Source organism: Cnephaeus nilssonii, assembly GCF_951640355.1.
Source record: "Cnephaeus nilssonii genome assembly, chromosome: 3".
Lineage (NCBI taxonomy): Eukaryota > Metazoa > Chordata > Mammalia > Chiroptera > Vespertilionidae > Cnephaeus > Cnephaeus nilssonii.
The window spans coordinates 95,164,657-95,190,789 of record NC_137074.1 but is presented as its reverse complement, the minus strand read 5'-3'; the positions used below and the strand labels follow the sequence as shown (position 1 = coordinate 95,190,789).

The 26,133-nt window shown below is 36.0% G+C and overlaps 1 protein-coding gene across 1 annotated transcript in view; it reads right to left on the bottom strand.

The window, feature by feature from the left end:
• The window catches only part of ROBO1 (roundabout guidance receptor 1), a 1,264,035-nt gene extending 1,250,534 nt beyond the window's left edge, over positions 1-13,501 (bottom strand). The window contains exon 1 of the mRNA XM_079766678.1: positions 13,456-13,501. The gene's annotated coding sequence lies outside the window, so the exon portion shown is untranslated. The remainder of the gene's footprint in view (positions 1-13,455) is intronic.
• Between the last annotated feature and the right edge of the window lie 12,632 nt (positions 13,502-26,133).

The following is a 26,133-nucleotide window of genomic DNA, read 5'->3' as shown; positions in this document are numbered from 1 at the left end:
CTTAAACAAAAGATAGTAAGCATTAAAAAAGACATAAACACCATGAAAAGTCAAAAGTGAAGAACATAATATCTAAAATGAAGAATAAATTAGAAAGAACAAACAGATTAGATGAAGTAAATCAAATCAGTGATTTGGAAGACAAGGTAGCAGAATAAAAGAAATCAACATAAATTAAAAAATATTTTTAAAAATCAGGATAAGTTAGGGGACCTTTGGTACAATATGAAACATAACATCCACATAATAGGGCTACCAGAAGGAGGAGAGAGAGAAACAGGGAATGAGAATTTATTTAAGAAAATAATGACTAAAAAATTCCCTAACCTGATGAAGAAAAAATACATCCAAGTTCAGGAAGTGCAGAGTATCAAACAAGATGAACACAAAGAGGCCCATACCAACATAATAATAAAAATGTTCAAGTTTAAAGAGAAAGAGAGGATCTTAAAAGCAGAAAAAGATAGTTAGTTACAAGGGAGCTCTCATAAGACTGTTAGCAGATTTCCCAACAGAAGAAATTTTAGGCCAGAAGAGATTAGCACAAACTATTCAAAGTAATGAAAAGCAAGGACCTACAACCAAGACTACTAACCCATTTAAAATTAAAGGGGAAATTAAGAGTTTTCCAGACAAGAAAAAGCTAAAGGAGTTTGTTACCACCAGATCAGTTTTACAAGAAATGTTAAAGGGTTTTCTATAAGAAGAAAAAAAGAGATAAATTAGTTATAAAGAATAAAATGGCAATAAATATGTACCTATCAATAATCACTTTAAGTGTTATTGGCTTAAATGATCTAATAAAAAAGACATAAAGTAGGTGAATGGTTCAGAAAACAAGACCATATGATATGCTGTCTACAAGAGATCCACCACAGAATCAAAGATACACACACTAAAATTAAAGGATGGGAAATGATGTTTCAAGCTGGGTAGCAATACTTATATCTGGTAAAATAGACATTCAAACAAAAGCTATGGACACTACATAATGATAAAGGGAGCAACTCAACAAGAGGAGATAACCCTTGTAAACATTTATGCACACAAAACAGAACTTAAAAATAAAGCAAATATTGATAGACATAAAGAGATTGAGAGTAAACTAAAACCGACCAACAGTAAATCAAAAAGGCCTTAAAAGACAAACTAGATCAGATGGATCTAATTGATATTTTAATTATTTAATTTCATCCAGAAGCAGCACAATATACTTTTTTTTTCAAATGCAAATGGAAGATTTTCTAGGATAGACCACATGTTAGGACAGAGAACAATAAATAAATTTTAAAATATTGAAATCATATCAAGCCTCTTCTTTGACCATAATGGTACGAAACTAGAAATCAATAACAAGAAAGTAATTGAAAAACACACAAACACATGGAGGTTAAATTACATGTTAATAAATGCTAAATTGTTTGACAATGAGATAAAGGAAGAAATCAAAATATACCTTGAAACATATGAAAATGAAAAAACAATAGCCAAAAATCTATGGGAAACATCCAAAGCTGTCATAAAAGGGAAATTCATAGGATTACAGAATAAAAAAAAAAGAAATCTCATATAAACAATGTAACCTTACTATTTAAAAAAATTAGAAAAAAAGAACAACTAACAATCCCAAAGTGAGTAGAAGAAATGAAATGATACATACTGAAGCAAGAATAAACAAAATAGAGTCTAAAAAAACCAAGAGCTGATTCTTTGAAAAAGTAAATAAGATTAATAAACCTTAAAGAGACTCATTAAGAAAACAAAACAAAAAAAGACCCATGTAGGTAAAATCAGAAATGAAAGAGAAGTAACAACTGACATCACAGAAATATAAAGGATTATAAGAAAATATTATGAAAAGCTCTATGCTAACAAATTAGTTTAGGGGACCTTTGGTACAATCTGGAAAAAAGTGGATATGTTGCTAAAAACATACAACCTCCCAAAACTGAACCAAAAATAAACACACAAAAAAAGAAACAAAAACAGAAAATCTGTACAGACCAATTACAGCTAATGAAACTGAAGCAGTAATCCAACAGCCCAGGTGAACCAGGAGGTCACTGGTTAGATTCCTGGTCGGGGCACATTCCTGGGTTGTGAGCTTGATCCCATTAGCAGGTGTGCAGAAGGCAACGGATAGATGTTTATCAGTTTATATCGCTCTCTCTATTCCCTCCCTTCCTCTCTCTCTTTAAAGTCAATAAAAACATATTGAACAAATAAATAAAATAAAAATAAAACTCCAACAAACAAAAGTCCTGGACCAGGACTTTTCACACCTGTGAATTTTACCAAACATTCAAAAAAGAACTAACACCTATCCTTCTCAAACTATTACAAAATGTTCAAGAGAAGGGAAGATGCCCATGCTAATTATATGAGTCCAGTATCATCCTAATTGTAAAACCTGATAAAAACTCTACAAAAATAAAGTTATAGGCCAATATCCCTGATGAACATAAATTTAAAAAAAAAAAACACCTCAATAAAATTTTATAAATCGGATCCAGCAATACAGTAAAAAGATCAAACACCATGATAAATGGTATTTATTCCTAGGATGTATGATTGGTACAATATTTTCAAGTCAATTATTATGATATACCAATTTTAAAAATAGAAAAATAAAAATCATATGATCATATCAATAGATGCAGAAAAAATATTTTAACAAAACCCAGCACCCATTTTTAATAAAAATTCACAGGAAAGTGGGAATAAAGGAAATATATTTTGACATAATAAAGGCCATATATGACAAACCCACAGCTAACAGCATACTCAATGACAAAATATTAAATTCATTTGTCTTAAGATAAGAAACAAGACAGGATGTCCACTTTCACTTTCATCACTCTTATTCAACATAGTAGTGGCCACAGCAATAAGAATAAGAAAAATTAAAAGAAGACATCCAAATTGGAAAGGAGGGAGTCAAACTGTCATTATTTTCAGATGACATGATAATATATACAGAGAGAACCCTAAATATTCCACACACAAAAAAGCCCTAGACCTGAAAATTCAGTAAAGTAGCAGCATACAAAATAAATATCCATAAATTGGTTGCATTCTTATATATACAGTAATAAACTATCAGAAAGGGAAACTAAGAAAACAATTCCATTTATAGTTGCATCCTAAAAATAAATAAAATACCTAGGAATAAATTTAACCAAGGAGATAAATGACCTGTACTAGGAAAATTTTAATTAATTAAAATTAAGACTCTGAAGGAAATAACTGAAGAAGATACAAATAAATGTAAGCATATACTATGTTCATGGATAGGAAGAGCTAAATCATTAAAATGTCCATACTACCCAAAGCAATCTATTGATTCAATGCATTTTCTATAAAATAATATTAAAAGTTACATAAAATCACAAAGACCCCAAATAGCCACAACGAATTTGAGAAAAAGAACAAAGTTGAAGGAATTATGTTACTCGATATCAAGCTATAATAATCAAAGTTGAAGAACTTATGCTACCTGACATCAAGACCATAGTAATCAAAATAGCATGATACTGGCATAAAAACAGACATGAAGATCAATGGAACAGAATAAAGAGCCCAGAAATAAACCCACACCTCTATGGTCAATTAATATATCACAAAGATGGTAAGGACATACAATAAGGTAAAGACAGTTTATTCAATAAATGGTGTTGGGAAATTTAGACAGATACAGGCAAAAAATAAAACTAGACCACCTTCTTACACCATATACAAGAATAAGCTCAAAATAAATTACAGACTTAAACATAAGACTCGAAACCACAAAAATCCTAGAAGTAAACGTCAGCAGTAAAATCTTGGATATTTCTCTTAGTAAATTTTTTTTTCTGACATATCCCCTCAGGCAAGAGTACTAAAATAAAAAACTAAATAAATGAACTACATCAAACTAAAAAGTTTTTGTGCAACAAAGGAAACCATCAACAAAATAAAAAACAAACTATTGAATGGGAGAGCAAATTTGCCAATGATACATCTGAGAGGGGGTTAATATCCAAATTTATAAAGAATTTATAAAACTAAACAACAAAAAAACAAACAACCCAATTTTAATAATGGGCAAAAGACCTAAATAGACACTTCCCCAAAGAGGACCTACAGATGGCCAATAGACATACGAAAAGATGCTCAACATCACTAATCATTAGAGGAATATAAATTTAAAAACCACAATGCCATATCTCCTCGCACCTGTCAGAATGCCTATCATAAAAAAAACAAAACAAAACAAAACCAACACAAGTGTTGGTGGGAATGTGGAGAAATGGAAACTTCATGCACTATTAGTGGCAATGCAGTTTGGTGCAACTACCATAGCAAACAATATGAGAGTTCCTCAAAAATTACAAATGAAACTGCCTTATGACACAGCAATTCCACTTCTGGGTATATATATATATATACAAAGAAATTCAAAACATTAATTTGAAAGAATATATGCAACCCTATTTTCATTGCAGTGTAATTTACAATAGCCAAGCTATTGAAGCAACCCAAGTGCCCATCAATAGATGAGTGGCTAAAAAATAATGGTACATATATATATACAATGGACTATTAGTCATAAAAAACAATGAAATCCTACTATCTGCAACATCATGGATAGAGTTAGAGGGTATTATGTTAAGTGAAATAAGTCAGTCCGTGAAAGACAAATACCATATGTTTTCACTTATATGGGGAATCTAAAGAACAATATAAATGAACAAAGACAGGAGAAATGGACTTATAGATAAATATAAAATTGTTTCATTGGTTAAACTAGGCTATTCTTAAACTCTCTTATATTAATACTTGATTTAAATAACTCAAAACATTTGTTGTTCACATGGAATAAAAAAGAAATTCTTAAAGACAACAAACTGATGATTGCAAGAAATGAGTAGGATTGTGGGACTGGGGTACTAAAAAAAAGGGATTGAGAAGTACAGATTGGTAGTTACAAAATAGTCATGGAGTTATAAAGTAAAAGAATAGGAGTATAGGCATAATATTGTAACAACTATGTATGGTGCCAGTTGGTTACTGGACATATCAGGGAGAACATTTTTTAAGTGTATGATTGTCTAACCACTATGCTATAAACCCGAATTTAATACAAAATAAAATTGAATGTAGGTAAACTATAATTTAAAAATAATAAAATAAAAATGCCAAAAAATAAATAAATTGAAAGTTAAAATAATTAAACATACATATAATTAAACATTCAGTGCCATGTGACACTAGGTGCATTTTAAGTGCTTGGTAGATAGATATAACTAGTTGTTAGAGTGTTAGACAATATGGGTTTAGATAGATACACTGAGAAATTGCTTATCCTCTTTTTCCTAGTTAAAGTATGGTTAATAAGTGACATAACTATTATTTATAATAAAGTGTATATGTAAGTCATACTGAAACAGAAATGAAAAAGAGATGAGTTTCCTAGGGAAAAATTAGAAATTATTCAAAATGGAGGTAACAATTAAGTTAGATTTTGAGGGATGACTATGACCTCATTAGATAGAGGGGCGGGGGGGGCAGGAAAGAATATTTTAGGGAGATAGGCAAAACAATGAACTGGAAACAAAGTGGTGTGTTGAGGCATAGTGAAGTACGCAGTGTGCTAAGAAACACTATGCCTAAGGGGGAAGTGAGAGAAATTTAGAAGAGTTGTCCAGAATCCGAGTATGAAAGGCAGTGTGTTCAAGAATTCAGACTTGAAGGCAACAAAAATATGAATAAAGAGGCACACCATGAGTTCATTCATTTCCTAAAACAGTTTCTTTCCTTGACCTGAGTTATGACAAAAAGCATTAATCGAAAGGAATAGTAATTAATGACATGGGTGTAATTTCCATTTGTGTAGAGTCTTTTTAAAATGTTTTACCTTTTTTCAGGGAAGCTTATAAATATAAAATTATTTTATTGGTTAAAGTAGGCTATTCTTAAACTCTCTTATATAAATACCTGATTTAAATAACTCAAAACTTGCTTTAGCACAAACCACGGCTGTTTGGTATTTTGTTGTTTATATGAAATAAAAAGAAAATTCTTACAGAAATAGTTTATAACTGTAGGAAAGCAGGAGAAGTTGTTTTTACAAACCTCCAAGATCTTCATTCCAGGGTAAAGTTTAATATAATAGGTACAGGGCATTGCACAATTCCCTTTTCCAACTTTCTGTGATTGGATTAATATTTTAGAGTGCTTACTCAAGGGTTGTACATTGATCAGAAGCTGTTGGCTGTTATGCTGAAATGTTGTTCCTCCTAAGGGTTATAATTCACCTGTCAAGTGGTCAATCATGCTTCACTCCTAGAGTGAGTCATGATTTTCCCTTTGATCTATTGAAGTTCATTTTTAAGGTTTACCCTTCCAAAGTCATATTGAAAGAAAGTAAATATGTCTTTGGGATATCCTATATAATAAAAGCCTAATATGCTAAGTGTCTGGTCATCTGTTCAACCAATCTAAGCGTAATATGCTAATGATATGCTAAGGCCACTCAACCGCTTGCTATGACGTTCACTGACCACCAGGGGGAAGACGCTCCAACTGGTAGGTTAGCTTGCTGCTGGAGTCTGGCTGATAGAGACTGAGCGAGATGGGCCAGATACGCCCTGGATCTCTCCCACAGTCCCTTCCTAACTGGCCAACCACCCAAATCCCTCCCTGGCCCCGATCATGCACTGATGGGGTTTCTCAGCCTGGCCTGCACCCTCTTGCAATCCATGACCCCTCGGGGGATGTCAGAGCGCCAGTTTCGGCCCCATCCCACAGGCCAGGCCGAGGGACCCCACTGGTCACAGGGCACAAATTTGTGCACCAGGCCTCTAGTTCATTAATATTCTCTATGAAGAACTAAAACTGAAGTAAATGATGCTAGACATAGCTAAGGACTCATTACACATGAACAATCACATATAATATAAAGAGATTATAGTTTGTCATAAAAAGCATTGGTCTTTAATTCTGGTTAAATATAAACCTATTTGGGTTGAAATCTTAATTGATGCTTTCACTCTGGTTCATTACCATTGTGATAGTTCAATGAAATTTTGGTCCACATAACAACCTGGCACACAATGACCAGAAAATCATGTCTCAAATGAGGACAGGTGCCAAGTATTCTTATAGGGGGGAAAAAAAGCAATCCACCCACATATGGATCATTTATATGTGACAGTAATATTTCTTAGCATAAGAACACTAAAATCAATTCCAGATAGATCTAATACCTAATTATATGAAGTAAATTTTTAAAACTCTTAGGGAAAATATATGAGGATATTTTATGACATTATCATAGGAAATGGTTTCTAAAACAGGATGTAAAAAAGGAGAAGCCATAATAAAAAAGTTGTATTACTTTTAATGAAACACAATATAATTTTTAAAGTAAAAGACATTGTTTTTTTTAAAAAAAAAAAAAAAAAAAAGGATAAAGGATACAGCCTACAGGAAAAAAAAAATCACAATGCACATACCAAAAATGAATTAGAATCTATAAAGGAAGTCTATAACAAAAAGGAAAATGTCTTAGTAGGAAAAAAAAAAGTAAAATATATGTTTAAGCAATTCACAGTAGAGGAAACTTAAATTCCCAATCAACAGTTGCTCACAATACATATAACCAGAAAAGACAAATTAAAACCATTCAATTGGTAAACAAAGAAATGAGCCAATATTCAATGTTGACAAGGATAGGTAGAATGGTAACTCTCACAAATGTGCTTAGAAACTATAAATGCTACAAGCAATGTATGGAATTTAGACAGCATCTAAAAAACAGAAAGAAGTAAACTTCACATAATCAATCAATTTCACTCCTAGGCATGTCTCTAAAACAGTATTGGACATGTGCACAGTGATATACATGCAAAAAATCATTGCTACAGTTTTATAAGAAGAAACTGGAAATGCTTATTAATGAGACAGGGAAAATAAATTATAGTAGATTTATACAATGGAATACTATATACCAATGAAAAGAAATGCAAATAAGTCTTCCTGCATCTGCTTGAATAAATCACAAAAAAACAATATTCCCAAGAATCCACATAATATGTTATAATTTATATGAATAGTATATTTACCAACAATGCTATATATGATTGACGATGTACATATACATGGTAAAATCAATAGAAAATGGATGGGAATCATAATGGCAAATTTATAATACTGGTTACCTCTTGGAGGGAGATGCAATCTGCAAGAATACACAGAGGGCTTCAATTTTGTTTAATGCGTTCTTACTTAATCTAGGTAGTAATTTACAAGCACTTATTTCACTAATTTCTTTGTCTTTGCCAAATAAATGTGTCATAATATTAAAAAATCAGAGTCATGAAAAGCTTCAAGTACAGCAGCACCTCAAATCTAAAGGCCATTTTTTATGTGATTAGCAACATCTGCTCTTGACATGTGTGGCTTTCTGATGCAGAACTCTCTTGCATCAGTAAAAATGAATCATATGATTGAACTTGCTATAGTCTGAGATCAAACCCTTCTTTGAGGCACAATAATCGAGGAAGACATGCTCATAGCTCTCCATGAAATCTATGACACTATACTAATGGCTACTCCCCTAAAATGCCACATTAAGCTCCATACTGACCTGGCTGAGTTGGGGAGCAACTGTTGTGATAAACTCCAAGAGGCTGGTTAAACTTGGAATGCTTGGTAGAATGTGGATGTCAGAGACCCACCCCCGCATATTCTCATGTATAAAGTGGGGTGGGGTGGTGTCAGAAAGTGGAATTTTAAGTGTTATTTTTGTTGATTCAAAGGTTTCCTTGGTTCAATGGCCAATGTTTGAGAAATATTGCTTAACAAGTAGAAAATTGTATTTGACAAATAATTTATGTAAAATGATTTAATATAGAGTGAATCCTCAAGAAATGTTAGCTTACTTCTTGTAACCTCCAAATAAAGAGCAAATTAAGTGGTAGAAATTATAATTGATTGGGAATTTCAGAGGTGTATAAAAACTACAAGGGTTGGAATAGTTAGAGAAATATCATGGTGGAGGAGGTACATGATCCACTCAAGACAAAGAAATAGGGTTTGGCCATGTAAAGAGGAGAAACATCCAAATTATAGAAACCAGGTGCATAGAAGTTTGATGATGAAGGTATACAATTTTGGTGTGAGAATAACATGATGGCTTCTTTCCAGACTCCTTTGCAATATTGGTGCAACCTTAAAAACAAATAGATAAGGCTCTAAGTTTCACCCACTCTTCTCTGACCCCCTGGATGATATTGATGCAGTTGGGGTGGGGGTTACAGGTGAGACTCTTCTCACTTAGGCAGATACTCATTGACTATGCCATCCTTGGAGAGTCACTTTTTACTGATGACTGGTCTGGGGAAATGCAAAAAATGATTCGGATGACAAAGATATATTTAGGAGATTAAAACATAAACAAAAATTTAAAGATAATAAAATTCCTAATTAAATATGAAGTAGAAATAGGCCCATGGCATACTAGAAAAACCTATTCTCTCATGAGCAAGAATTTGTTAACAATTATGGATCTGCCCCTCATTTGCTGAATAGCTATGTGTTTTGAGCTTCACATGTTAAAGAAATCTAATAAAACCTTACTTTAAAATAGTGATGTGAGGATTGAGTGAAATACCTATTGTGGGTAAGGTGCTTAACACTGAGTCTACAGTTTTCTCTTATATGGCTTTAGATATGTCAGCCCCTCTTCTAGGGCCTCTGTTTCCTCAGAATTAGGAGAACTGGCTGGTCCATTTAGCACTAATGTATCCTAGGTGCAAACATAAATAAATGAACACAAATATTGCTCACTCACTTCAACAGCAAGTTTAGAGAGATAAATGATTTTATGACCAGGTCATAGTTGTAGTCTACTGTCTGCTATTATGTTCTGAATTCAGAGAGATAGATAGATGAGAGAGAGAGAGAGAGAGAGAGAGAGAGAGAGAGAGAGAGAGAGAGAGGTAGATCAGTTGAGTTTTCTGAGCAATAAGGAAGCACTTATTCTCTAGTGAACTGGAGGAAACCTCACCTTAAGTTACATTTCAAATGATGCATTGCACTTGCTCATTCATCAAGTTGCCAAAGGCTTTCTCTGCTGCCCTTTTTTCTTTTAAAATTCATATATTTGCAGTGTCTTGAGTTGCTTAGCCTCCTAAGGAAAGTAACATATTAAATCTTGCTGGAATAAAAATGTCTCCTGTCCTGGTCAGTGTGGCTCAGTTGGTTGGAGTTTTGTCCCCTAAATCAAAAGGTCACAGGTTCAATTACTGGTTAGAGCATATACCTAGGTTTTGGGTTCAATACCCCCTCAGGGACATAGGGAGGCAACCGGTCAATGTTTCTCCTTCACATTAATGTTTCTTTCTTTCTCTCTCTCCCCTTCCTCTCTCTCTAAAAAAAAAAATCAATAAACATATCCTCAGTTGATGATTAAAAATAATAGTAATTTTTAAAAATCAGCTCCTAATGTGTCAAGTAAATATGGATGTCAAAAGGTGAGATTTCACAGCTGAGCACAACACTAGTTTCCAAATGCTATAAACAGGTGCACAGCTTCCCTTTAATCTCTGATTAATGCTATTTTGTATTTGAATTTATTCTATTATAAGATAAAATAAGACAATCATATATACCGATATAATTCTCTTTGGGGATATATTAAAATACTTGGTGAGCAGTTTAGGCTAAGAGAAAGTCAGCATTAAACCTATGAAAACACCTAGGCAGCAATTGAGTCTAAGCCTTCCTCCCACACTCAGCAGAGTGCTATATCACTAGAAATCACTACCCCTTCCCAGGATACAGCCTAAAAGATGGCAACACTGGTTCAAGGACAGGGGAAGGGAAGGGAAGGGAAGTAAAAGGAAGTAAGTGAGAAAATATAGCAAAGATGTGATTAACAGCTGTTTGCTGGAGCAAACCCCCCCTCCCCCGCTTCTGCAGCTGTGTCATTGTGTCATTGTGCCTCAGCTCTTCAGATCACCCAGAGCTAAACTGGGAGACTCAAGGAGTAGGGAGATGCATGAGAAACACTAAGGAGTCCAAAATCCATGGCAACGCTCTGAGGTGAATGCCTGCACTCCCCGATACCCCTTGGCTTTACCCTCCCCTCCTATTGGGGGAAGATAGATTCCTAAAACATAAAGTCCTCTTACCAACTGGATATTTATTTGCTCTGGGTTGCTGCTGTTGATTTCTTCCCCTTTGGGGCGGGGAGAACACCGCAAACCCTTTAATAACCCCCTTTAATAAAATCAACATGCTGCACATCTTCCAGAATGCTTTCAAAAGAGCTACCTGTGCCTCCTCCAGATATAGGAGCGATGCAGGTCTTGGGGTGGCAAACTGAGTCTCTCTAAATAATGGGTCTAAGGATCATCTAAGTTTGGACCTGAAAGCCTAGCTGCCAGGCTCCTAGGTGGGCTCCTAATAAATTGGTGGATTCTCCAAATATTTTCTGTTTATTATTACATCCTCGTTCCAATGATGAAGGGGGGAAATAGAAACTGGGAAAATAACGCAGTGATACGTCTTCTCCTTGTGCTCAGAGGAGTATATATTTCCTCTGAAAGATCCCCTTTGAGCAACCAGCATCCTCAAGTGCATCTATGCCCAGTCCTCCACAAGCTCAGTGCGGGTGGGTAATCCACCTCCAAATTAAACAGCTGATAAAAAGCACTTTGAAGGAACCAGACAGATAACCCAGAGGAGTTTGCAAGGTCGGGGCACTCCCTGGTGAGAGCATGAATCGGTGGGAGGTGTAGAGGTCAGGATTAAATGACGCTGAAATGAAGCCCCCTGCCCTGCAGTCCCCTTCCTTCATCTACAGAAGGAGTCCCCAGTGAGCTCGGGTCTGGAAGCCGCCCCCTGGGTGCTGCAGAGGGGCCAGGGATCGCATTTCAAAGCAGCCTGCTTAAAAGAACCAAGGAAAGCCTGGCGATGACCAGAACTGGCCCACATCACTCGCTCCCTCCTCCTCCTGCAGCCTTATCAGCATGTCCCTTCTTTCCTCTTCGTCCCCTTTCTCCTTTGGGGGTGCGGGTCTTCTAGAACGCTAGGAACACGCCCTAGGGATTTTTCGGGTGCGCCCTGACGGGAGGCTGGCTCGGAATGTCTCAGCCTTCCACCTGCCCACCCCACCTGTCCGCCGGCCGCGGAGTGGCTCCCGGAGAAGTGACCCGGGGACCTCTGCGGTCAGATGAGCGCGTCCTCGGCGAGGCCCTTCGACACCCCGGGGCGCGTGGACGCCGGGGTCTGGCGGCCTCCGCAGCGCCGCAGCCCGGGGCGGAGCGGCAGCTCCGACTGCGGCGCCCGGGGTGCAGCGCTGGGATGGCCACGCGGAGCGCCCCGCTCTGCCTTCCTCGCCCCATTGTGTCCGCGGAGCGCTGCGGGGCTGAGCCGCGAGCCCCGCCGCACCGGCACAGACCTCTGAGCTCCAGGCGAGGTGAAGGAGAGAAGAGGGGGCAGAGAGAAGGAGCAAGAAAAAAAAAAAACCCCAAAGGTCAAGGCGCTTCATCGGCAATGCGGAGGCGCCCGGACCCCGCTGCATTACGTTTTCCAGCTACACGCCACCAGCTGGAGCGCTTCCTGACACGTCCACGCGTGTGGCTTTTGCGTGTGAAGAAGACGAGACGCGCCTTGTTCACTCCTCTGTCTTCTCTCTTTTGCTCCCTCTCTCCTTCGCTCTCTCTCAAAATCCAGCCTTGTCTACACCTTCTCCACATCAGCAGTACGTTTCCAAGCAAAAAGCTGCAAGATAGAAACGCGGGTCTTGGAAAACCTCACTGCCTATCTATCGCCAAGAGTTTACCAAAATGCAGCCAGTTTTGCTTCTTTTCCAAACCCCATTGTCATCCTCCTTTGGAGAATGCTATCGAAGTTTGGAGGCGGATGGCCTTGCAGCTGCTGGTTTCCCCGCCTCACTCCAGGTAACGAGCCCCGGTGCGGCCAGAGACACCGAGATTACGCGGCAAAGTTGCCCAGAGCAAACCTGCAGGCCGCTGATGCTCCGAGCATCCTAAGCAGCAGTTCTGTGCATCCCCGGACAGCCCCAAGGCGCCACGCAACCGCCTCCAGAAAGATTAACCCAGCCATAGGACGCAGACACAAATTCCTAAACTTCTTTGTGAAATGGGCCCAGCCCACCCAGAACGGACACTCGCCACAGTTGACAAGGAAATAAACGTCGCAGCCCTGCAGGGAAACTTGTTGAATTCTGCCCTAGCAATAGGGCTGCGATTTCCTATTTAGCCTGAAGGTTTTTGATTCAATATGAAAATACCAGGTGCACCAGGAGCAATTCCTGACAAACTGCAGTCCTTTCTGCGCGCCCGTTTCTGCACCCCAACCACCACCTCTGTACAACTCAGCATGTCTCTTTTGACAATCCCACAGCCGGCTCTCGCTCCCTTGCCTATCATTGGGGAGACTTACCCTTCCTTAGGACTGTTTCCAGGAATCTAGCGGCTCGGGAGTGCAGGCACAGCCCTCCAACTTTGCGGTGCACCTCCGGAGACCTTCCCGAGTTTAAACCAGGCAAAGGCGGTCTGACACTCACAGATGTCAGAATGGGGAAAGAGGGAGAGGGTGAAATCGCGTTTCTCCTCAGTATCAGCACCCTGGAAAAATCCGATCGCTCTTCAGTAGAGAATTCTTTCAAACCCGTTATCTGTATTACTATTAATGCGCAGAGCAGAAGGCATTGCATGCAAATAGGTCCAAGTGCGCGCTACTATTGGTGGCAGCGGAGGCCCCTGGGTCCTACTGCTCAGCCCTAAGTACACAGCAACACTACGCTCGCAGCGTTGGAGGCGCGGAGGGGAAAATGGATTTAATTGATTCGTTACCTCTGGTATTGTAATGCCTGCTGCGATGTTTAACCGAGGAAAAAACCCTCACATTTAAACTCCTGTCACATGATCTATCATTTCATATTTGCTTTTAATTGCCTGTGCGGAGTGGCTTTGCAAATACAAAGGCTTTCAAAAGAACATTTTTTTTTTTCTTCCTGAGAAAAATTCACCCATATTTTTGGCAGGAAAACCCCTTTTTAAGCATTATTCTGATATAAATCCACAAAATAGTTAGATACTCCTGCAGTTCACTAAAATAAAATAGCATCTAATTTTATTATTGAAAATGCAGGGCAATTCCAAGTAAAATAAATAAATTAATATGGTAAAAGCTAAAATATGGGTGTACCAATTATAAAACATGGGATATGTGTGTTTTTTTAAGTGCTACTGAAAAAAAAATGCCACTAATGACAACGCCATGGGCATCATTTTTATTTTGCCAAATAAGAAACTAAAAAATATTTTATTTGTGAATATTGACAGGGAAAATATAAATCAACTTAAGGATACTGGTAATGTCACAATATGTCAAGCATTTACTATTAATTGCCAGGTTTTCTTTTTACAGTTTCTCTCTTTGCAAGCCCATTAGCAATGCAAATTGGCAGAAGGAGATTCAAAGTGAGACAGGCCTGTGGTGACTGGCAATTTGAAGTATTGTAACCACATTCTGCAGAAATACTTGTACATCATCATTAAAGATAACTCTCTTAAAAATTAGAATATTAATAAGTTTATCTTAATATATATGATTTTAAAGCCCTTAAGCATGCATTTTCCTGACCTTTAATTTTGTAGAAAGAAAGAGAAACCCTTATGTAAATGAAAATGACAGGTTCCGCCAAGTTCCACCTTAGATATTTGCTGATATTACAACTTAGGAAATAACATAATTTTATATGTAAACAGTAATGTTAATGTGATTACAAAATTATAATGCCTATAATTACAGCTCAATGATATTAGAAAGTGATGTACTGAATAAGGTCAGTAGCAACCAACTCGTAAATTCACCAGCCATGTGTAAACTAAATAAATGAAAAGACAAAATGCAAAAGTACAATAGAATTGAGATCTTATTCCAAATACATGTATAGCGTTTGAATTTATGTAGTGTGCGCTACAATCCTTCTTCATTTCCATAACTCCTTCCCTTACAGTCTCTTCCCTTCCCCCATCAGTAACCCTTGACAACAGAAGTGTTACTTCAAGTCCAGGTTGCCTTTGCTGCCTTCCAGACCTAACTTACAGATTATATCCTTGCCAGAAACAGAATTAACTCTTACATGACTGAGATGTAAGAGTTTCCTTCAGGGCTTAAAAAATTCCACATTCTTATGTATATTTCCAAAGTTTTCACTAAAGATATATTTTTGAAACATCCATGACCACCGATTGAGAGTGAAAAGACATGAGAAATTGGCAGGGCATAGAGGCAATTTGCTGCATTTCCTCATTGCTGTTGTGTCTCTGGAACAGCTTTTTGGGGTGAATTTTATTTGAGGGTTATTATCACTTTAGCCCAAGTTGAGAATTTTTCAAATTACAATGGAGTTATCATGAAAAAATATCAAATTATTACTATATTCAGTATAATTGTATAGGGACTCATCTATAAAAGAAAAAAGGCTATTATTTGGTATAGTAAGAAAAGCATAATGACTATGCAAAGCTAATAGGCATGATTGATATTTAATTCTTTTTAAAACAAGTATATTACTGGTCTTTCAGCTTCCTGTTCCAAGTAGACTTGAAAAAATAACTATTAGCAGTCTAAGTGCAAATTGAAATTTCTGTATTTAATGAATATGTTTTTGGAAATGAGAAAAGATGTGTTTTGAATAGGCAGAGTTTATACAAAAATTAATGCAATCTATCTATGACTATAATTTAATAGAGGAGTTGAATAGTGGACAAATACGATAGTGAACAAAAGAAAATAAATAAATGAAAGCCAGCCAATTAACACATTTAGCATACAAGTGTTTGATCAATTCACACTTTATGCATTACAGACTCAGTCAAACTTTCAGCAAGCTAATCAGAAACACAAATTCAACTTACTAGTTTTTCAGAAAAAAATATGTTCTACATCTCTTAATTAAGTTACTTGTGTTTATTGTAATTATTTGTATGTATTATGAGATATATAATACATATTGTATATATTTCTAAATATTGAAAATATTTTACCTTACTTCTTAGATACTAAGGCAAAAATATTTCAAACAGTAATATTGAAGCTACAATAGTTTTTAAAATTTCTAAATCTGTAGGAAAATCCTTGATCTATTCCTTACTATTTGAAATATTGTTGGGCCCTCATTTTGTCAGTGCACTTTCAAGGACAATATATACTCTGTCAGAAACTGATTTCCATTATGCCCTTGGATCGTGATGATAATGCCTTATTGTGGCTAATGTGAACATCTATAAAAGTTGGAAATCAAACAAACCTGACATATCTGTGTATGCCATTACTTTAGTCAGCTTGCTTTCTAAATGTAAACAGGTAAACATGTAATACTATAACTTTTAATGAAATTTAATGAACTTTAATGATATTCAGTTACTATTCAAGCTATTTTAAAAATTCTAAATATTTTCAATTCTTTTGAAATATATATAGATTTAAAAATTCCAAAGCCATAGACATTAATCCATCCATCTATCTTAAATAGAATATTAATTCATGTTTGATTTTTGACAGATGAAAAGCAAAATTAGCAGACATATAAATTATACTTTGAAAGTAGTAATATAGGAGTAAGGATGTGGTAAAATAGGAAATTTTTTACCTACAAATCTATAGTAAATATACTAATTGCTCATTGGGATATTATGATATATTAAAATGATACACTAAAATGCCTACTAAAAATGTAGAACATCACAGACATTACATTTAAATGCATGTTTTATTAACTAATTTGGATTGATTGCTAAATTAGAGGAAGAAAGTACAACTCAAAAGCTAAAAATTTATATAAGATAGTAAGTTTGAAGAGAAATATGAAACTCTAAAAAGGTGAACTAAATTTGACAGTAACCAGAAGAGATGAAAACTTCATGGTACAGTAATTTTGGTAAGATGATCACCATAAATGGAATGCTCAAAATATGTAGAATTGTAATAAAAATTGACAGGGAAAAGAGGCATAGAGGAGGAATCTTACTCAATTACAAATAAGATTGCACAGCAAGCAAAATAAAAGTTGCGAATAAAAATATAGAAGTGAAATAATTTGGCAAAAGATGAAAGAACAAACAAAACTAAATAGAATTGGTGTAGGCATATGTTACAGTACCTTGAAATTAGAGAAAGTGTTAATAAACATTTTTAATTCAAATGCTAAGTTCCTACCTGGCTGGTGTGACTCAGTGGTTGAGTGTTGACCTATGAACCAAGAGGTCACAGTTTGAATCCCAGTCAGTGCATATGCCCAGGTTACAGCCTGGGTCCCAAGTGTGGAGCGTGCAGGAGACAGCTGATCAATGATTCTCTCTCATCATTTATGTTTCTATCTCTCTCTCTCCCTTCTGCTCTGAAATCAATATATATATATGCTAAGTTCTTAAGAATATTGCTATTATCCTAATAAATCTGTGAATAAAAGCTCCAAATATTCTTGTGAAAAAAAGACAAAAATGTAAATCCACCTAAAGATGCTGGTAAATGTCAGATAATTTTTGTTACAATTAATAAACAGATGGACTTAGATATAGATATAAGAAATACTATATCATCACTACTTTCATATATTGAGGACTAAACATACAATTTTCTGTTTGATTGTTATATCGAGGTTGATGATCATTGTGGTTTGTCCTTCAAAAGACACAAATGGTTATACTATTTAGAAGAAACTCTCTACTAGCCAAAACCTAATATATTTGAAAGCTACTTTATTATGCTTTATAAGCAAGTCCTAAAGAGTCTTTAAAGCAGACAATAATTACTTTAAGCTACTTTTTTATTCACATACCATAGTTCTTAGGTAGTTAAATTCAATCAAACAGTAATGCTATTTGCTTTTGTCCTAGACCAACCTCTGCCTGTATAAAAGCTAATATTAAAGTTGAGTCCTTTGCTCATTTTGTGGATATTAAATCTACTTTTCATATGGCACTATGCTGGACACATAAAAAAGATGAACTAGAGTAGAGATTAAGATTACTTTTATTTAAATAAAAAAGAACTGAAGGGAGAGATTGCAGAATATAAATTGTAATATGAAATATGGTAAATATAGTAGTTTGCTCCTTTCTTCACTATTTTTAAAATAACTTACCTTGCATATCTCTCAGAGACATTTTTTTTTAATCCTCACTCAAGGATATGTTTTTATTGATTTGAGAGAGAGAGAGAGAGAGAGAGAGAGAGAGAGAGAGAGAGAGAGAGAGAGACATCTATTAATTGCCTCCTGTATGCACCAAGACAGACTGGGGGATCAAACCCACAACCCAGGGAGGGATGCGCCCTGACTGGCAATCAGTAAATGGGACAACGCTCCAACCAATTGAGCCACACAGAAAGAGACATTTTTTAAGTGGCTTTGAAGTGCAGGTAATTAGTATGCACTATTTAGAACAGAGAATCAAATTTTAATGATTTTCATTCTAAATATCTGTACAATACTTTGGCCCAAAAAGTCAGTTTTCTTGTTATTAGCTGATTTCTTTTCTGCTCTTTAAGTGTAGAAATGAACATTATTATTATAAGAATAAAATGTGTGATAAGGTTTTATAAACTTCACATTTTAAAAATAATGTTAATTGATATTAGAAGAGCACCTAGATATTTTAGCCATAGTTTTTCTGTAGGAGCAGAAAAATTATATATCTATTTTGGTAAGTTGAAAATATGATCACCATATTTATATATTTTTTAATTTTAATGTATTTTAGTATCTTTTAATATCTTTTTAAAACTTTACTAGGAGCTCCAAAAACATAAAGATTTTCTATAATAAGGAAATGGGGAATACAACAATAAATAAGAATAACAAATTTCTTTGGCAGTTTCAAGGATGGGCTTCTTTAAAAATCTTGTAAACAATTAGGGGATTTTAGAGCACAGAAAAAGGGCATGTATTTATTAAGAAGGAGTCATATGTAGCAAAATTTATTTTCTATTTTTGATAACTTAGACAGCTTTCAGATCATGAGAATGTCTTAGAAACAGTTTATCTTGAACCCAGGTAATCATCTGACAAGGTATCTCCTCGTTTCATTGTATACAATGTAGAGAAAAATCACCTGAATAAAAGTAGATTTAGGTGGGGTTGTAGCTAAATAAACAAGTGGACTTCCTGTGTTGATACATTAATGTCAGGTTGAGGGCAACTTTAATGTCCTGCTATATGCTTGTGCATTTGATCCTGTGAAGTTTGACATATTATCACAGGAATGGGGGGGTAATAAAAAACTTGTATGCATATATGCATAACCCATGGACACAGACAATAGTGTGGTGTAGGCCTCAGGGGGAGGGGCAGGAGCAAAGTGGAGGAGTCAATGGAAGAAGACGGGTGGGGGTGCATCTGTAATACTTTCAACACTAAAGATTTTTTTTAAAAAATATTTTTATTGATTTCAGAGAGGAGTGGAGAGAGGGCAGGAGATAGAAACATCAATGATGAGAGAGAATCATTGATCGCTGCCTCCTGCTCGCCCCACATGGGGGATCAAGCTCTCAACATGGGTATATGGCCTGACCAGGAATTGAACTGTGACCTCCTGGTCCATTGGTCAATGCTCAACCACTGAGCCATGCCAGCCAGATCAAGATAAAATTTTAAATAAATCTGCATCAAATGCACAACTGAGGTTAGCAGAGAGGGAGAGTTAACAGCTTGCAAAACTAATATGAAAATGGACACTCAAAACTGAAAGAAAAAAAGGTAAATGCATAAAAAGCTGAAATACAACATTGAGTAATAGAATCTTTGAAAATTAAGTTCAGAGGTCTATGAGCAACCACCAATGGCATTAAACCCCACCACAAGTTCAATACAAACTAATGGTGTGATGTGAGAGCCAATAAAGATGTGTTAGGTAGTAATTACCTATTACTTAACTCAGCTGCTATGATCAAGGCAGGTGGTAGTCTCAATGCTCCTTGCAGTTCACAGTGTATCAAATCCCAGACCTATATTTAAAAAAGAAAGAAAAAAGAAGGAAGGAGAGGAAAGGAGCGAGAGGGAGAGAGGGAGGGAGGAAGAGGGGAGGAAGGATGCAATATTCCTAAATTAATTCCTCTCTTCATTTGAACTCCTAGTATCCTTTTGCATTGAAAAAATTTTGAGCATTCCAGGCACCTAAGAAAATGGAAGGTAATTTTGCTGTAATATATAGTGTATTAATATTTGACAAATAATCAAATGTTCCTCCCTGAGGTGCCTCTCTTTTCAAAAGGATCACACATCCCTATGTGACTAGCTATGATCAATGAAGCTTGGCAGGATTTCCAAGAACCATCACATGGGTTACCATGTTTTTTCCCCCTTAATAGATGATGGGTTGTGTTCCTGAAGAGGACTTGTACTCGGGGTGGCCGGGGTGGCCGATGGGGCCGGTGGGTGGAGCGGAGGGGGGGGGGGAGGAGGGGGGACTCGCCAGTGCGATCGGCCGCTGCACCACTGAGCGGGGACCGAATGGGGCTGGCGGGATGCTGAGCCATGGCTGTGCTGCGGCACAGAAGGGGCCTCTGGGGCAGCGAGCCCACATTCCCGCCCCGGCTGGCTGTGCGGCAGGAGTGAACGGGCCTGTGGGGCCCGGTGCTCAGCATCTGCGCGGCAGGGGAGGAACCAGAAAAATGGATCTTTCCAGTTCCTGATGCTGACAGCCCTATGGGTGCCGGGGTCCTCCACCTGCAGCCCCCAGTCGCAGCCCAGCAGCCCCAGTCGCAGACTGGAAGCCCCTGCCAGCATTCCAGACAGGACCAGTGTGGCGCCGCGGTGGTGGGTGTCAGCGGGCATGCTACAGACATCAAATCACTGCCACCGAGGCCATCCCCCCACACACACTTGCAAGTAGTATGGTCCAAGGGGGTGACTCCTGAGGCAAGGCTCCCATGGCAGCTGATGCTCACCATGCCAGTGAGAAAGCCAGACCTGAAAGCCCAAGCCCCCGAGTACCCAAACTGCAGGGCGTCGTGGGCCAGGGCCCTGAGGAGGCCCCAGGACAAGCATCTTCCCAGAGGCTGTGCAGAAGGAGGGGAGGAACCTCTGGCTAGAGGCCGGGGTGAGGGATGCTGGCGTCTTTGCAGGCCAAGACAGGGCTGAGGGACACGCCTCCCCCCCCCCCCCCCCCACACACACACACACACTCCCGTGCACAAATTTCGTGCACTGGGCATCTAGATACAGCATAATCTAGGAAGTCCTAACTAATGCAGTGTGGAATTGAAGAAACTGGATTCATTACTTTCGGTATATAGCCAGTCAGCAACTACAAACTGGACTGTGTGTTCGGTAGCACTCCTGAAAGGAGTTGACATGCATCGTCCCCGTGGCTACAGCTGCCTAGCTCTAAAGACAACAGCTCCAAAACAAGAGTAGCCTTAATTCTCCTTTAAGTCATTTCAAAATTTGAGGTATTTAAGGTTTATGTTTAGAGCCTTTATTTAAAGGATAATGCTTACAATAAAAATATGAATATAGGGGTCAGAATAATCATGCTACCTAATTTGATCTCATCTCAGGTTTCAATTTTCAAGACTTATTTTTCCTGTGCAGAGTGTAGAAGGCAGAGGAGATAGAAATAAATACAATTGGTTATAAAACTCTGAGAACCACAATGTTTTGCTTTCAGATATATGAAGAAATTCTCACAAATAATTTGGTAGGCTATTACATATTTACTCTTAAAAATCAAAGACAAGCAATGGATTTATTGATCTTAAAAATAAAATTAACCTCGCTTCAAATTAACAATTTATATGAAAATCAAGTTCAGTTAATTATATAGAATTACAGACTGATTAATGCCACATTTAAAAAATCACTAAATCCAAACTGTTCAAAACGGAAGAAAATGATAGAGACAATATGAAGTATTAAACACAAATCGTAAAGCACCTAGAAGAAATGGAACCATGTAGCAGAAATAGATGCAGCTCATGATTTATAAATCTTGCCAAAATATGACCACTAATTACTTTGTTTATATACAAAATTTAAAATACAATGTTTTAGTAGACAACCAAATATATAATTCATATCCAAATGTATACATAAGTATTACTATTGAACTTTATGTTTGATAATTGACTACAAATAACACAAAAATTATAGAAATCATGTGATCTTGTGTCTTATAGAAATATAGTCCTTAGGAGGGTGCTGTAAAAACTGACACTAAACTGTTTCAATAAAGATGTTTGGTAATGTTTTCTGAACTAATATAGAATATAAACAGCACTTTGCTGAATTTTGCAAATTTTAAATGAATTGCTTTTTTAGTGGGCATATGTGTTTTAGTAATAGAGAAAGGTATGTAAACAGAAAAAGTCTATGATTTTGCTATCATCAGGAGCAGCAATGCAGAATCTCTCAGAAAATTCTGAGGGCTAATTTTGCAGAAAGTAAATAATGCTAAGTCTTTGTCAACAACTCAGCTATAATATTTTAAATCCCATTGGCTAAATTATATACATTATTTCTCATTCAAATTACATGGCATTCTGATGAGAACCATTGACCCATAAAAATAAATTGCTACTTTGAAATCTAGTATGGTTAATATGTTCTGGATTCTTTCTGTAGTTTTTGTTAGAGGGAATTCTACTTTACAAAGAGCTACTAAAACAACACAGGAATAATCATAATCCTATATTCTTACATAATCCAGGAATGATATGGTTCATACCACATTTTACTCCAAGTTGCCATTCCAACATAGTCAACATTACTATAGATCATATTCAAAATAGTTATTTACTCTGCGGCTAGTGTACAGAAAAATAAAAAGACTTTACAATATTCAACCTGGGTCCTATCTTTTGGTACTTATGTGAGTGATTTTCAGCATCTCTGAATCTCTGGAAAATAAAGACCTTTTTAAAGCTGGGGCAGAAGCATATCCTATAAGGAAATGAACATCCCTTGTGTCTATTTTTTAGCCCTCCAGTCTCCTCCAAACTTGCCCCTTGTCCTGAACTATGCAAATGCCCTCCACTGGAACATTCCAATCATGTATACTATCTTTTCCTACATGGAAAAGCTTTCAAGATCTATGTATTCTCTCAGTCTACCTTAATATACTGCACATCTCATTCTCATTATGAGTTGTGAAGTTTCCATTGAGAGCTAAAATATTTAATCTGATAAACATTGTGTGTATTCTGTCTGCTCTAAAAGAAATGAATTTATCTGTAAATCTTTAGCAGATGCAATCGACCTCAAATTTTAAGCAATAATTTTTTATAATGTGTGAAATGCTAGATACTATGGTTAGATATGTTTTGATTTTCTTGAAATTTCTCTACCTTGGAAATCCTAAATATATTTAGTAGATGTGGGGGAGGTCATTGATATAATGAAAATTTAGGTAGATAAAACTACTCCATGGCTCAGTTCTTAAGCCTGGAGTATATATCTGGGGGCTTATATAAGTGTAGTTCCTGGCTAAAGTTGATGAAACAATATGCTTTTGAAAATGAACTATATAAAGGGGATCCCCCCCAAAAAAATGTATATACTCACTTTGAATAATTATAAAGGCAGTATTTATTAAATATCTTTCATTTTCAAAATTGAGCTACCAGCTGCTGAAGTGTGCATACATTTGGGGTGATATCCTGAATAATAGCTCAGTGAATACTATAGGCCCCCAAAAGGAGAAAAAGCAATCTATCCTATTAAAAGGCTTATGGAAATAGCATAGACAAGTGTACATAAAACCCCACAAAACTACAGGGTGAGTAATTAATTACATAGTTATTAAAGTGCAACCTAGGCATAAATGCTACTGAGGACAACAAAAAGAATTGTCTCTGGGAGGTGAGATTAGTCTAGGCAGAACGAAGAACGGTTACTTATTTTTTTAAATTGCCCACAATACAGAGAAGAAATCTAGATTTCTCACTATGAGAAAAATGCAAACAAATGAAACTTCAGGAAAGGACAATAAAAATGATTAAGGGTCTAAATGAAATGATTAATGGACAAAGATTAAAAGACAGTATCCATTTAATTTGGTGAAAAGACTAATGGGAAATTCAATCACTTGAAAGCATCGGTAGGGTAAAAATGGGGAGAAAGAGCAAATTTTAGGTTAGACAAGAGAAAATAACTGGAAGTAATGGGATTAAATTGAGTACAGAAATTTTCTGAGGAACTATCATAGAAAAGGCAGCCTAGTTAGGTCTATTAGGCTGAGGAATTGTTTCCTAAGGGACATAGAAAAAAGGCCCTTGCTTGAGCCATTTGTGTAGACCCGACAAAGAAGTGGGTAATGGTATAGGAAACAATTCTGTACTCACAAGATTATGGACATTATGATCTAATAGCTCCTATCCTGCCAGCACAAAAAAGTCTCTAATGCCTGTAATTCTTTGGCTTCTAGCTTTTTGATTTTTCCCTTTTTTTTAGGAAAAAGCTGATGGAGATCTGAACAGGAACCCTGAAAATAGACTTCCTCCATATACTGCTTTAATAGCATTTGTAATTTCTTCACTTTTTGTTTCTGTATTATTTATGATAGTTTTTGTGAATTAAAATTCTTTTAGCAAAAGAGATATTTAGATTTACAATTTCCAAATAAGTGTTTAGTTTGCAATGCAAGAATTTTAGTGATGTATTTTATTGATCTGCAAGCAACTTAAAACTCAGTAAAGATTACTTTTATCCCACTGATTTGATCATGTTTTCAAGATATCTTTCGGTCATTATGATGTTGTCATTTATCTAGGATACAAAAAAACAACTGAAAAGATTTAGCATATGAAATCTTGACACATCGTCCAAAAAAACTGATAGTCACAGAAATCATTCTGAATACATATACTTTCAGAATCATTTCAATAATAGTATTGTATATTTTGGTTTATTCTAGTATAATCAATCTGATTTGAAAGGCGGGGGGGATCTGTGCATTTGATGAACATTAACTATAAGCTGTAAAAATTGATCATCTAGAATAACATAGTCCTGAGATGTGCCAGACAAATAAATTTTTGTCTAACAAATTTGATAATGTTTTTGCCATGAGGATTTTTATCCAGGAGCATGAAAAATGTACTTGACATTATACATTAGGAATAAATTAGAACTGATCTGCTTTAAAAAAAAAAAAAAAAGGAAAGAAAATAGCTGATAATACTTCAGGGTTTTAAAGATACATCTACATATTCTCTTATTTAATCTTCATCATCACCCCCTAAGAAAACTCTAGCTCAATAAAATTAAGTGTTTTGCCCACCATCACTCAACTGATATCAGAAAAGAATCCTGATACCACTTATCTGGGCTTTAACTACTGTTATCCTCACATGCATCATTTGATCTCTCTTGGTGAAAAGGGCAAGAGACTTTCTTGAATAATCATTTCATTTTCAGTTTGTGTGATCATACTTCCTGGATATTAAACAACATAGTCTAACTGAAGAAGAAACAGACTGAAAGTCAGAAGCGCTACTCTTAATTCTGCTGCTATCTGACAGATCTTAGGTTTAGTTTTGAGTCTCAGTTTCCTCAATTTCACATATTTGGTTATAGAGTTTAAGAATATCATTCAGCTCAAATACTGATACAAAACTATGATGGCACAGTTTTCAAATCATATGAGACCTTTTTAAAAATTGTGTATCTAAATTTTACCTTTGTAAGTTTGTATTTAATATTTCTTTAATTCTTAAAAACTATCCAATAAACTTGGAAATTTTACTTGTCTAACAAATTAGATTAACTCACCAGATGACAGGTATTGTTTAATGGATAAGTAAATTGTAATTTAAATGAATATTAAGGAATTTCTGTAAACATATTCCTAACACTTTAATTTTTAAAATCTATTTAAATTTTCAGTCTTTGGAGTGAATGATATATATATGTTTTTTTTTTTCTTTTTTCTTTTAGGTACTTAAAATGTGAAGAAATCAATGTCAACTTCTTATCAAGCTTAGGGATATATATTTTTCAAAAGCTTAGGGATATATATTTTTCAAAAGCAGCAGAGCAATAGTGTTCATATTTTTGCACACCTCGGCACAACTTAGACCACTGTCAATTTCCAGACTCCACACTTTGAAAGG